At 37.5% G+C, this 13,629-nt stretch overlaps 1 protein-coding gene across 3 annotated transcripts in view; it reads left to right on the top strand.

Moving 5' to 3' along the window:
- Positions 1 to 13,629, top strand: part of SLC39A10 (solute carrier family 39 member 10) — a 133,418-nt gene that overhangs the window by 71,362 nt on the left and 48,427 nt on the right. The window contains exon 1 of one of the 3 annotated variants that reach the window (XM_079132587.1): positions 25 to 1,387. The exons of the other annotated variants lie outside the window; for them this stretch is intronic. The gene's annotated coding sequence lies outside the window, so the exon portion shown is untranslated. Of the gene's footprint in view, positions 1 to 24; positions 1,388 to 13,629 lie in introns of those variants that run through there. 3 annotated transcript variants of the gene reach the window in all.

Genomic DNA, 13,629 nt, shown 5'->3' on the forward strand with positions numbered 1-13,629 from the left:
TTATTAGGTGTCTAATATAAACATACAGAAAACAAATACTCCAAAAGAGAAACAACCTTCTTCACCGTGTAGCCATATTAAGTGGATTTGGACTCCAATTCTCTTTTCTCCCTGTTCTGTAATCTTGGGCAGGTTACTTAACTTCATGTGCCTCAGTTTCCCGAATAATTCTTACTTACTGTGTTATGGGAATTAATTACACATGTAAACCACTTTGGAAGTACCCAATACATACTAAAGCTTACCATTATTAATCATGGTCATATGCATCCAGCTACATACCAATAAGAAAATTTCAGAATTTTACTATTAAGTAGATTATGGTTGAATACAGATAAACCTCAACACGTGAAATGAGACAGGAAATAGAGTAATAAAGCAGAGATAAGATATCCAGATCCAACTTTTGAGAAAAATGTGGGGTATTAGTTGCTTAAGATGGGGGGCGGGGCAGTGGAGAGACCGTTCAAACTGGAGGTATGGCATAAGCAAAGAAACAGCAGCAAGAATGAGCGTGATGCAAGGCAGCAGTCCGTGCAACTGCTTGGCTGGATCAGGAGTTTTTGCTCTTGGATGTTAAGAAACAGTAGATCGATTAAGACTTTGAAAAATTGCCAAAAGCCTCAAAACGAGACTTAAGTGTGTAACATGTTCTCGGGGCTCAACTTTCCCTTTTAGTCTTAAAAGAACTACAGTTAGTGAGTTTTAAATGTGCGAGGCGGGGTAGGGGCAGCTATGCAAAACTCATCGCACCTAGCACTGAGTAAGTTCACATTTTTTGCCCTAAGAGATTAAAGCAGTTACTTTTACAGAGGGAGAGGAAATAATCTAACAGATTTTACTTAGATACATATCCTAATTTATCAGTCTGACATCTTTTGGCTAAAGTGATTGTTTCAGAAGCTTCCATTTCTCATTCGCCTGCCCAAGGCCTCAGCAACCGACCTGCCACACTGGGAGAAAAATCAAGTGGTGAAGGGCGCTCCACGCATGCGTTAGAAGCCGCCCCAACTCCCCCACAGCGTCCTTTCTTGGAACAAAACTAGCGCGGAGCCACGGAGCTCCGCAATTTGCGTAGACGCGAATTTCTACAGCTCAGACCATCCGTGTGGAATCCGCGAGTGGTGCAATTCCCTTACGCAAGCGGCGTTTCCGAAGTGAATGACTGGGTGGTGCGTGTACGCCCGTAGCGTAGCACCCATAGGCGGACCGGGTGCGGCTGCGCAGGGACCTGAGTGGGCCTTGTACGCCGCTAGCGTAGTGCGGCGTCTGACGCTCTGGCTTCCGCGACGCATTTAGCGCAGCCGGCTTTGATGAATACACGATTTGGTGCAGCCGGGGTTTGGTACCGAGCGGAGAGGAGATGCACACGGCACTCGAGTGTGAGGTAACTATAAAACCCCGATTTGTTTACATTCCCTCCCCCAGAACCGGCCCCATGCGCGGCGGAGGCTGCGAGTCCCGGGACGGCGTGGGGGGTAGAAAGGGAGAACAGAACCGGGGTGTCCGGGCTGGGTCCCTCGGGGATCTGGGCGCTAGGGCTCCCGCAGCAGCTGCAGTCGGCGGCGAAGGCGAGCTGGAGCAGAGCGCGCGGTGGGCAGCGCATGGGGCGCCGCGGCTCCTCGTGTGCGCTCTGGGCTGCTGCGGGCCGCGGGGTCGGCAGCTGGGAAGCGTCCGCCCCGCGTGCTAGACCCGAGTCCCTCTCGGCCTCCTGCCGAGGCTGGGGGAGCCGCGCGGCCGCGCCGTGGCGGAGGAGTGACCGCTGGGCGAGCGGCGGCGGTTAGGGGGCTGCGCGCGGGCTTCCTGGGGCCGCGGTGGCGTCGCCGGCGAAGAAGTGGACCCTGTGGTCCGAGGGTGGGAGTATCTGCAGGCTGGCTTTGGCGACGAACGTCCCCGATTCTTTATCTGCAGTCCTTCCTTCTGGTCCGAAAAGGGCTGGGCGCGGGGACCCCGGGATGGAGCCTCCGCGCCACTCTTCCGGCATCGGGAGACTAACGGACGGCGGCGTCTGCGCTCCTACCGCGGGGGCCTCGTGGGGGCTTGTTTTCTCCCCGACCAACCGAAAAGCCTAGGCGGGGCGCGGGGAGTGAAGATCTCAGCCTCTTGGGGTCCTGAGAGCTGAGCGCTCGGGTGGGGCTAGGCCGTGGCGAGTGCAGAGGTGGCGCGGCGGCCGGGGCTTTGTTCCTGAAAACCCTTGGGTGGAGGGCGGCGTGGGGCGCGGTTGGGGGAACCTTGGGGGGCACCCGCTCCCGGCTAGGAACCTGCCGAACTCCTAGCTTCTCCCGTGGGATCTTCAGAATGCCCCTGCTAAGAAGGGGGCTTTCTGAGGGCGAGGGCGACGTGACGTTGAAGGTCTTCCTGTGGCTTCGGTAAAGAAACGTTCACGTGGGAGCCGGTCCTCGTGGGCTGCCTTTAAGGAGCCCGGCACGTGGAAGCAATCACAGCAAGACCCGCGCCCTCAGTTGGAAGGGGTCCTTCACTCAAGTACCTGTTCTGAGTAATTAAGAGAGACAAGAAGTTTAACATAAAAAAGTGAACCTGTTATTTATTTTTTTTTTACTTTCATTTGTCTTTTTTCACTGTTGCATTCCAGTTTACCTTGCAACTGAGTCATCCTTGGAGCAAAAATAGCATGTGGCAGGCTTATGTTCAGTGTTTTTATTTTGGATGTGTATCTAAATTGTGTATTGTTAAGAAAAAGCAAGTAATACAGTGAAAAAGCTGGAGACTTACTAGAGTTTAGTTAATTGTAGTAATGAAATTTAAAGACTTAACTCCACTTCTGTGTACTGTTTTATATTAGGACTCCCTGTTCTCCCTTAATGTGGGCCAGTCATTTTTTTTCTGGACCTTGGGAATCCATGCCGGACAACTACATCCTACGTGCACTGAATATTCCACTAGGGAGAGAAACTAACAGTATAAATTCTGGGAGATAATTGTACAGAAAATAAAATGATGTGCTGGCAGGCATTTTTAACATTCTTGTGTAGTGAAACTCAGACTAATGTGTTTTTTGTTTTGTTATTTTTGTGATATTAGGGATTGACCCCAGGACTTGGGGCCCAAGCATTCTGCCACCAAGCTACATCCCCGGCTCAAGACTAATGGTTTTAAATGTAATAAAATACGGATTACAACATTAACCAGTTGCACAGAAGTAGTTCTAGTAATGATTTTTTTCCGGTATTTCTGATTGCTGTAATTTTGCTGTGTTCATGAATACTGAAGGAATGATTACATTTCAGTGATTGGTTTTTATCCTACACAGATTCACAAACCTGAATTCTGCCAATGGACTCTTTATTAAGAATACCTGTGCACGGATAACTTTGATGCTTTTTTAAAAAGTGGTTAGGAAAGAGCTCTTCATATGTGACATTAGAAAGCTGTGTAGGTTGAGTATCTCTTATCCAAAATGCTTTAGGACCAAAAATTTCAATTTTTAAAAAAAATATTTGCACATACATAATATCTTGGGATGGGACTCAAGCCTAACATAAAATTAATTTATATTTTGAGCCTTACATCATAAAGGTAAATTTATATATTTCTCCTGTATTTTCATTTTGACTTGAGACCTGCCTAACAAGAGGTGATTTGTGGATACCCTGTGTCAGGTCAATGCACAGAACATTCTGGATTTTCATCTTGGGGGGATGGTCAACCTGTGCTAGGTTTTCCTGTTCCCAATTTATATTCCAGTAACAACTTCAAAACTAACACAAATTTTCCTCATTTTTGAGCACCTGATTTGAAGTACTTTGAGGGGTCTTTGATTTTGGTAGGTCCGTGCTGCTCTAGAGGTGTTCCCCCCCTTAAGTGCTTTATTGAGAAGATAGGATATGAATATTCTAGCAATGGAAATTATTCAACAGCTGTTAAGATCATTTGCTTCTTTTTTTGTTTTTAATAGTAGAGGACTTAGGACCCAGGGGTGCTCTATCCCGTTTTTATTTATTTTGGAATAGGGTCTTCCTAAGTTGCCCATGCTTCCTTGATTTTCAGTCTTTAGCTTCCCTAGTGTGCAACATCATACCTGGCAGATCATTTGTGCTTTATTTAATTGGCACCAGGGTTTGAACCCAGGGGTGCTTCATCACTGAGCTGCACCCCGAGTCCTTTTTATTTTTTAATTTTTAATTTTTTAAATTTTTTTGTAAGATTTTATTTTCATTATTTTTTTCTCATTACAAAATTGTTTTTATGCTCATTGTATATACAATATTTTGAGACAGTTGCTTAGGGCCTTGCTAAGTTCTGAGACTGGCTTTTAACTTGAGATCTTCCTGCCTCAGCCTCCTCAGTAACTGGTATTACAGGTATAATACCACCCAGCTCACATTTGCTTTTAATTAAAGAAAATTTTATTTTATTCTCCCACCCTCGATATTGGCCAGTATTGGAACGAATTTAGGACTTTGGAGTAAGATTAAAAGCTTAAAACTTGGGTCTGCTATTAACTAGTTTTGGTTTACCTTGAGCAAGTTCCCTTCCTTAACCTTCTATCTGCGAACTACTATAAAATTTACCTGATGAGGTTACTGTGACTATAAAATGAGGTGATGAACCAGAGGGCTCTAAGTACTTAATTCATTTTACCTTTTCTACATAAGTGTTTCCCTGCCTTCGGTAGTGGTTGAAGAACTACTTTTTCTTTTACCGTCATGTGTGATAACCCCCCAAAATGAGATTTAATAGTTTCTACTGGGTCTTTGAGAGGATACAGTTTTCCATCCTGTTTTTTTTTTTTTTTTGTTGTTGTTGTTGTTGTTGTTGTTGTTGTTAACTCATACGAAAGAACCATAGGAAGTTTTCCTGCCTTTCTTGTTTCTATAATTTCATGTACATTTCATTTCCCCTGCCAGACTAAATTCCTTAAAGGTGGGGGAGGCATACCCCAAAGCTTTTAGTCACATGGTGTTCATGACACATTCAGTGGGTGGGCAAAGATTGTCGGACCTTTTTAATCAAGTTCAAAATGTTAATTGAAACTACTTGAATTAAGCATCAACTAAGGAGAAACTTTGGATTAAAATGTCAGCTCTTATCTATATAGTGCCTCCATCAAGAATGGAAATGCCATGAGTTTTGTTTTATATCAAAGGGACATTCCCTCTGGTGCATTTTAAACTGTTATTCACAAGTTGGATGTAAAAGAAACTAAACAAAATGAAAGAGAAAGGTGGGCAGTGAAAACAGTTTCTTGATTACACCAAGTTTAATAATCATAGGCCATTTTCATTATAGTGTAATTTGTATTAAAAATATACTTTAAGTAGGCAGAAAAGACATAGCCGAGTGGTATAACTCTTACATCCCCACACAGCAAAACAAAGAAAAAAAAAAAAGTTTATAAGTCCAGACTGCAGAGTAAACCTCATACAGTTTGATGCTGCCCCCTAGTGTTTCTTTCCCCTGAAAGTTTTCTTGAACAGTTTCACCTACATCTGCTCCCAAAATGAGATGTCCTTTGAATTACTATTAGATTTTTTATCTAATCTTCCTTTGTTTTTCCTTCAGCTAATTAGTATTGCTAATAAAATGTATATAGTCTTTTAAAATTGTTTAATGTTGTTTACTTTTCACCCCTAGTTGTCCAAATAGGGACCAAATTGGGCATGGAGGTGGAACTATATAATGTCATCAGATTACCTTGCAATAGTATATGTGTTTTTTCCCCAACAGGAAGGAAGTTAATCTTTGAAGTTAGCTTTGTTTGTGAATGATAGCAATTTTATTCATTTAATCTGGGCTGCTGCTTCTCTTGGAAAAAGTGTTATAAAAATCTGCTTTCTGGCTTACTTTAGTCCCATATAACTTTGTATTGTTTTGACTATACTGATAATAAAGTTTGAAAATGTCAGATTCACATGTTGAGCTTTCAACTATGATTTGTATCTAATGATTTTTGAAAAAAATAGGATTTCCTATAGTAATTTTTGTATATTCTAAAGGTTTCAGATTATACTAGTTATCAGTAATCCAAACTGTTTTTCTTCCTTTTCATTCTGAGTTCTGCAGTTTGCCCACAAAGTGACTTTTAAGATTTTTTTGAACTAAATATATTTTCAAACAATAAAAATGTACTAGAATATTCAAAAGGGTGTTCATCAGAGATGAAACAATTTACAACTGAAATTGGAAGATTTTAAATAACAGCATTACTGAAATTTTTTCATTTTGACTGCTTAGGAGATCATATTAATATTCTGAAATATTAACACAATAACATTGTCATATCACATGAGCAGTGTGAAATGTTACTTTCCTATTATCGGAACATAAGGATTTTAGATTGCTGAGATATAGGGATTGGATATTTAATAGATTAATGTTAAAAGATGTTAGAATAGGATGTTAGTGATAATTACAGGTTTGTGCAAGTATAAAGGATAAAATCCTGTTCAAGTAGTGTTTAAATTACTTTCACAATCTAAAAGTTAAGGGTAGGTGATTTTATAATTTTGTAATTATTTTTTAAGATATTTTTCTGCTGAAAGACGGAAGTATAGATGATGTGAGTTTTTGTATTAACATTTCTAACAGGTTTAATTTTTATCCTTTTTAAACTGTATCTACTTTTGGAGAGGCACCCATCCCATTCAGAAAAAGCTTTTAGGGATGAGAAATGTTTTGAGTTTTAAAGTATTTGCTCCCCCTACAGTTTGCTGAACTAGTTTTTTTTTAGAAGTGTATAGATAAAATCAGGGATCAGCAAACTATGACCCCTTAACTCTTTGTAAATTTTTATTGGAACATAGCTTCCTCATTCATTTATGTATTTTCCATGGCTACTTTTATGCTGTAATTGTCAATATTGAGTAAGTTGTGGTAGAGACTTCAAAACAACACACCCTTAGTTTTAGTATCTGACCCTTTCAAGTCAACCAACCCTTGGATCTGTGTGTGTGTGTGTGTGTGTGTGTGTGTGTGTGTGTGTGTGTGTGTGTAGTACTGGGGATTAAACCTAGGGCTGTTCTTTCTCTGAACTGCGTTCCCAAACTTTTTTGATTTTTATTTTGAAACACAATTGTGCTAAACCGTCCAGGCTGGCTTCTTAGGTCTAATTCTTAATTTTCTGCATTATTACACATATTGTTTTTATTTTAAATAGTTACATTGTCCTGGAAACTATATGAGTATAATACATGAGTAGCAGTGTTCTGTCAAATGATTATAGTGATAATGTAAACTCTCAGGTGTTCGTAATCTAAATAGCACAGTAACTTTTCATCTATTCCCCCTTTCCATTTTCCCTGTACTGGAGAAATAGACCTTTTTATGCATTGAGTTAAGAAAGGAATATAAAACCTCGGGCTGCCAACTAACTCTTGCCATACTGTTTCCTACGACTACTTACATAACATGTTAAATTTATCTTCTCTAATAGAAAGTTGGTTTTGTCTTATAACTTCTTCACAACAGAAAATGTATCATTTATTTTTATGCCTCCCTTTTCTCATCCTCCTTTATCTCTTCTCACTCATTTCATAAAGCAATTTATAATTGTATACTAACAGGCCTGTGAACAAACAGTTTGGTATACTATTTTGTGCACTGTATTGAAGGTGAATTTTGTTTATGTGTGAATAAGTATACTCTGCATTATATTACAGAGTTTAAATCTTTTGATTGGTTTGTGTACCTGGAAAAATTGGTTTGTATGCCTTGTCTGTATAAATGGAATAATATATGATTTGTTGTTACATTATAAAATTACAACATAATAAAAATATATCTAATAATTATAAGGTAGTATTATATAAAACAACAGCATAATATGAGATTATGTATATATATAAATATATATATATATAATAAAGCAGCAAGGCTAGGTTTTCTGTTCTCATAGTCCCTTTTTTTTGGTGTATAATATCACTTCATAACTTTTTAATGTTTGGAATAAACCTTTTTTATTTTTTTGAGAATTTGGCTTTAAATTAAGGTATTCTGCTTTTCTTGAGTATATAGCCAGTATAAATATGAAGTTTGTTTTCAATAAAATGGTCATACCAATATACACAAACTGAAGAAAGAAATCAGAAAGGCTAAAAATAAATTGCTGAATGGGGCTTTTAAGAAAAAAATGTTCTGTTAATTCACTGTAAATATAATTTTATGTAGCATCATTTATAAAACAACTACTAAAACTTTTCCTATAAAAAATTTTGTCTAAAAACATGTACTTGAAATTATTTTTGAGGCTAAGACATAGAGTTTCTTGGTTAACTCATAAGTATGTGTAAATATCAGATGTTAACAATTGAAGTTTTCCTTTTTCCTGAAAAGGAAATGGGCGTTAGAGGTCTTAATTCTTTAAGAGATCATGTTATTTTTATTGCACTTTTTTTAAGACTACATATTAAATACGTGAGGGGGGGCTTCTTAAATTTAGAAATCGTAGAAAAATTACAAAAGAGCTTAGTATGTTTCCTTTTATTGACATGAAAACACTTGTAATGTCAGGGTAAACATAATCAAACTAAAAAGGCACTCAGCAGAACTGAAAAATGCTGAAAATATGACCAAGTCATGTTATAGAAAAAAATCATATATTGATAAAAAATGTTATATCAGGAATAAATTTTGAAATACAAATTAAAAATAAGGCAAGGTTGTTCAGTAATTCCCAAATTAACAATTCTGAGTGTTAATGAGAGTACTGTGATCATACAGCTGGTGGCAGTATAACCAAAGTTTAATTTCTCTAGAAAACAATTTGGATTACTTTCCAAGTACATGGCAAGACCTAAACAGTTTTGAAATTTTTGTAGCCTTTCTCACATTTTGTTATTAATTGTAAGGAAATTACTAAAAATAACTTAAATTGGAATTAACACTGTTTGCATATTGTAATTAAAATTCTACCAATAAATGTCTTTGAAAATCTTGAACCGTATGTGATTTTCTTCCATCTGTGGTGTGATTTTATTAGTTTATCAGCTAAAGTTTCTTAAAATATATAATTGCTTTTCATCTTTTTTTTTTTTTTTTCTAGCCAAGCTTAAATATGAATATAGTTTGAAGAATCAAATAGTAATGGGCAGGACTCTGGAGGTAGGGGGTAGCCAGTCTTCGGAACCCTTTTGTATCTGCTGAGAGAGATCAAGAACCATTTTAGTTTCTTAGTTGATTTTTTGGCTAATCACTACCACATCTCCAAATAACATGTTCATTACTTTTTGTTGACTTTCAATTTTAGTCCTTATCTGTTTGGTGAAGGATGATTTAGCATTCTCACTTTTCTCCATACCTTCCCATTTCCTATATTCCAATTTCTCAAAATTACAATAATTAAATTATTTTAATTACAATATAATTGTAATTTGTTTAGAATATCATTTAGTGTTATGCTGTAAATGCTACTTAAAATTGCTCTTTTGTAGTAAACTATTTTTCCTTTCCTGTAATACCTTTTTCCTGGCATTGATAATTTTCTTAATTTTTTTTTCATTATAACTCTTCTGTATATCTATATATCAAAATCTACACCAGCTCTGTATTTTGAAATGTAGCTCTGTAAAGGAAGATTCAGTGTTCAGGAATTTGTATAATTTTCTTATATATTAGAAATTGTTAAACTTGGTAATATAGATGTTATTGGATTGGTAGTTTGTTAGTAAAAGTTAAATAACTTTGTATTTGGGTTACATTTTTATAAGAGCCTGCTAAATGACCTAACTCTTAATTTTGTTCAACAATTAAGAGGACCTTGATGTTTCAAAATAATTGTAAGGGGGCTGGGGAGATAGCTCAGTCGGTAGAGTGCTTGCGATCCCCAGCACCACAAAAAAAAAAAAAATTGTAAGGACAGCTAATAATAATTGGGCAGAAAAAGATTGTCCTGGAGATTCTGTGATCATTGCTTGCCTACTGACCTCATAAGGACCATTTTAACTGGCAGTTCTTATGAATGGCAAGCTGACCAAAATTAGGGATATGTTAATAGTGATAGCATGTTTAAAGAGGAAAACAGATGAGTGAAGATGGTGACGTGATAAACACTTGAGTCAGTGGCAGCAGGTATTCTAAGTATGAGGGCAAGTCATCTTCATCTTCCATGTTACTGTAGACTTATATGCATCTGGAATGGAAAAAGATTGAAGTCTGTTTACTAACGGAGTAAAAGCATAAATATTTGATTAGTTTCAAAGGTACCTTAAATCAAGGCATAGATATTTTTAGACTCTCACTTTTTTAAGTTAGTGAAATAGAACAAACACTGAATTATTCCCAAACGCAGTATGCATCTACTGTTTTCACATGAATGAATTTCAGTGGAAAGATAGGAGATTGCATGAACTGTGTTTTTTTGTTTTTATGTTCCTGGAGGAGTTTCACTGGCATTCTAAACTGTGAATATAACTTTAGTAGTTTAGGTAGCTGTGAAGTAGGGGTACAAAAAAGCACACCATGAAGCTGTAAGAGGATTATATGTTCCTGCTGAGAACTCATTACTGCAAAACTTTTATCCCTGGAAGAATTTTACAGTGTCAGTGAAACTGGTAAGTTGTGGTGAGTCTTTCCAATTTGTACTCAAATACTAGTGAATGTATCCTGTAATCTAGAACTGGTCTTGGATGTGCTAATTAATGCCATATATGCTCTTGGAATATTTTGATAGCATTCTTTCAAAGGAATCACCACAAAGGGACCTTGCCCCCTGGTTCTGTACTTTTTATAATTTCAGTGAAAGATTCATAATACCACATCCAATAGTGGTAATACCTTAAGTTGAGATACCTAATTGCTTTCCCAAGTAGTTTCACATACATTATTTCTGAGGGGAAACAGTGATGGTGCTGGGATGAACTAGATAAAAAGGTTTCTGATTACTGCTCTGTGATACTGTATAGAAAATAATACATTTGGTGGATGTATCAGAAATGGAGATGAAATTCATTTTGTTACTATTAATAACTTGCACTTAAATGGATTTTAAATTGCACTTAAATTTATTATAAAAACAGGAAAATAATAAACATGTAAGCCTTTACCACTTAAACTATATATCTTATCTGATTATTTTAGTGACTGAAAAATAAAACATTAATAGCCTCACTATAAGTGGTAGTAAGATCTAAAGATATTGTGACTTGCCCAAGGACTCATAGCTAATAAGTAGCAGTTTAGATTCTAACAGATCTTTGACTCCTTGACTGATAGTTCTTCGTTATGTGAAGAAGTCTCATTGCTTCTCTTCACTTATTCTGAACTTGTATTGGATCACAGAAGGAAACTAAACTGATGTAAACTAAACCTAGATTATTGTGAAGATTGACTGAAGCCACTCACTAGTAGAAATGATAGTTGTGTTTATGTAATTGAAGATATAAATAAAGCTGGTTTTTAATCATTATTTAAAGAAGTCCTTTAACAAAACCTTTAAATCAACAAAGTCCTTTGTAAAATTAGGAAAGTGTGTATATATTATTCAATGGACTTTCACATTGTTTACTTAAAGCACTTACTTAAAGCACGGTATGCTTACATGATCTTGTTTGAGGGTTCGGTGATTTTGTTGTTGCATTCCTAAGCCAGAGGGAGACCTGACTTCTGGAAGTCCCAAGAAACCAGATCTGTTCACTTGCCTCCAAAACCAAATGGTGAAGTAATGGTGAAAGACAGGAAAGAAATTTATCTAATGTAACTATAGTGGGAAGATGGGGAGAGGAGGGAATTGCCAAGTGTCCTCATCCCTATCTATCTCCAGGAGTACTGATGTGAGTTTCAGGTTTAAGTGGAATTGGTGCAAGGGGCAAGAGGTGTGAGGCATAACATACTGACAGAAAAGTACTGAAGTATGAGGTGTAAAACTCATCTGTTTTCTTTTTAAAATTTTCCCTTGAACTGGAGACCGAACCCAGGGACTTATGCATGCTAGGCAAGCATTTAACACTGAACTACATCCCCAGCCCTTTTAATTTTTATTATGAAACAGGATCTGAGTGTGGTCCACAGAGGAGCCTGGAACTTAAGATTCTCCTGCCTTAGCCACCCAAGTAGCTGGGGTTATAGTCATGCCACCACACCTTGCCAAAACAACCATTTTCCTTCTTTCTTTATTTGTTATTTGTTCTAATTGGTTATACATTACTGTAGAATGCATTTTGACACATTGTACACAAATGGAGCATAACTTCTCATTCCTCTGGTACTGAATCATGCCAGTAGTATGATGATATATGTATACAGGGTAATAATGTCTATCACATTCTACCCTCCTCCCATCCCCACCACCCCACCTCACCCCTTTCCTCTCTCCCCTCTGCATAATGCAAAGTTCCTTCATTCTTCCCTACCCCCTCCCTACTATGAATCAGCATCCACTTACCAGAGAAAACATTCAGCCTTTTGGAAATGACATTTCACTTCGCATGACTTTCTCTAGTTCCATCCATTTACCTGCAAATGCCATAATTTCATTCTTCTTTAATGCCAAGTAATACTCCATTGTGTATATGTACCATGTTTTCTTTACTCATTCATCTGTTGAAGGGTGTCTAGGTTGGTTTCATAGTTTGACTCTTGTGAATTGAGCTGCTATAAACATTGATATGACTGGGTCCCAGTAGTATATTGATTTTAAGTCCTTTGGGTATAAGTCCTTTGGGATGGCTGAGTCAAATGGTGGGTCCATTCAGATTTTCTGAGGAATCTCCATAGTGCTTTCCATAGTGTTTGCACCAATCTGCAGCCCCATCAGCAATATGAGTATACCTTTTTCTCCACATCCTTCCCAACACTTATTATTGCTTGTGTTCTTGATAATTAGCATCCTGACTGGAGTAAGATGAAATCTTAGAGTAGTTTTGATTTGCATTTCTCTGATTGCGAGAGATGATGAACAGTTTTTCATATGTTTGTTGATTGATTGTATTTCGTCTGTGGAGTATCTATTCAGTTCCTTAGCCCATTTATTGATTGAGTTATTTGGTTTCTTTTGGTGTTAAGTTGTTTGAGTTCTTTATATATCCTGGAGATCAGTGTTCTGAGGTGCATGTGGTAAAGATTTTTTTTTTCTCAATCTGTAGGCTCTCTTTTCTCTTTTATTGACTGTTTCCTTTGCTTTTTAGTTTGGATCCATCCCATTTATTGATTCTCAGTTTTACTTCTTGTGCTTTAGGAATCTTGTTAAGGAAGTCAGGTCCTTAGCTGACATGAGGAAGATTTGGGCCTACTTTTTCTTCCATTAGGCACAGGGTCTTTGTTGATCCACTTGGAGTTGATTTTTGTGCAGGGTGAGAGATAGAGGTTTAATTTCATTTTGTTACATATGGATTTGCAGTTTTTCCAGCACCATTTCTTAAATAGGCTCTCTTTTCCCCTACATATGTTTTTGGCACCTTTGTCTAGTATGAGATAACTGTATTTATGTGGGTTTGTCTCTGTGTCTTCTATTTTGTACCATTGATCTACATGTCTATTTTGGTGCCAATTCCATACCATTTTTGTTACTATTGCTCTCTAGTATAATTTAAGGTGTGGTATTGTGATGCCTCCTGCTTCACTCTTCTTGCTAAGGATTGCCTTGGCTATTCTGGGTCTCTTTTCCAAATGAATTTTATAGTTGCCTTTTCTAGTTCTATGAAGAATGTCATTGGAATTTTAATAGGAATTGTATTA

The sequence above is a fragment of the Sciurus vulgaris genome (genome assembly GCF_902686455.1).
Source record: "Sciurus vulgaris genome assembly, chromosome: 3".
In the NCBI taxonomy this organism is placed as follows: Eukaryota; Metazoa; Chordata; class Mammalia; order Rodentia; family Sciuridae; genus Sciurus; species Sciurus vulgaris.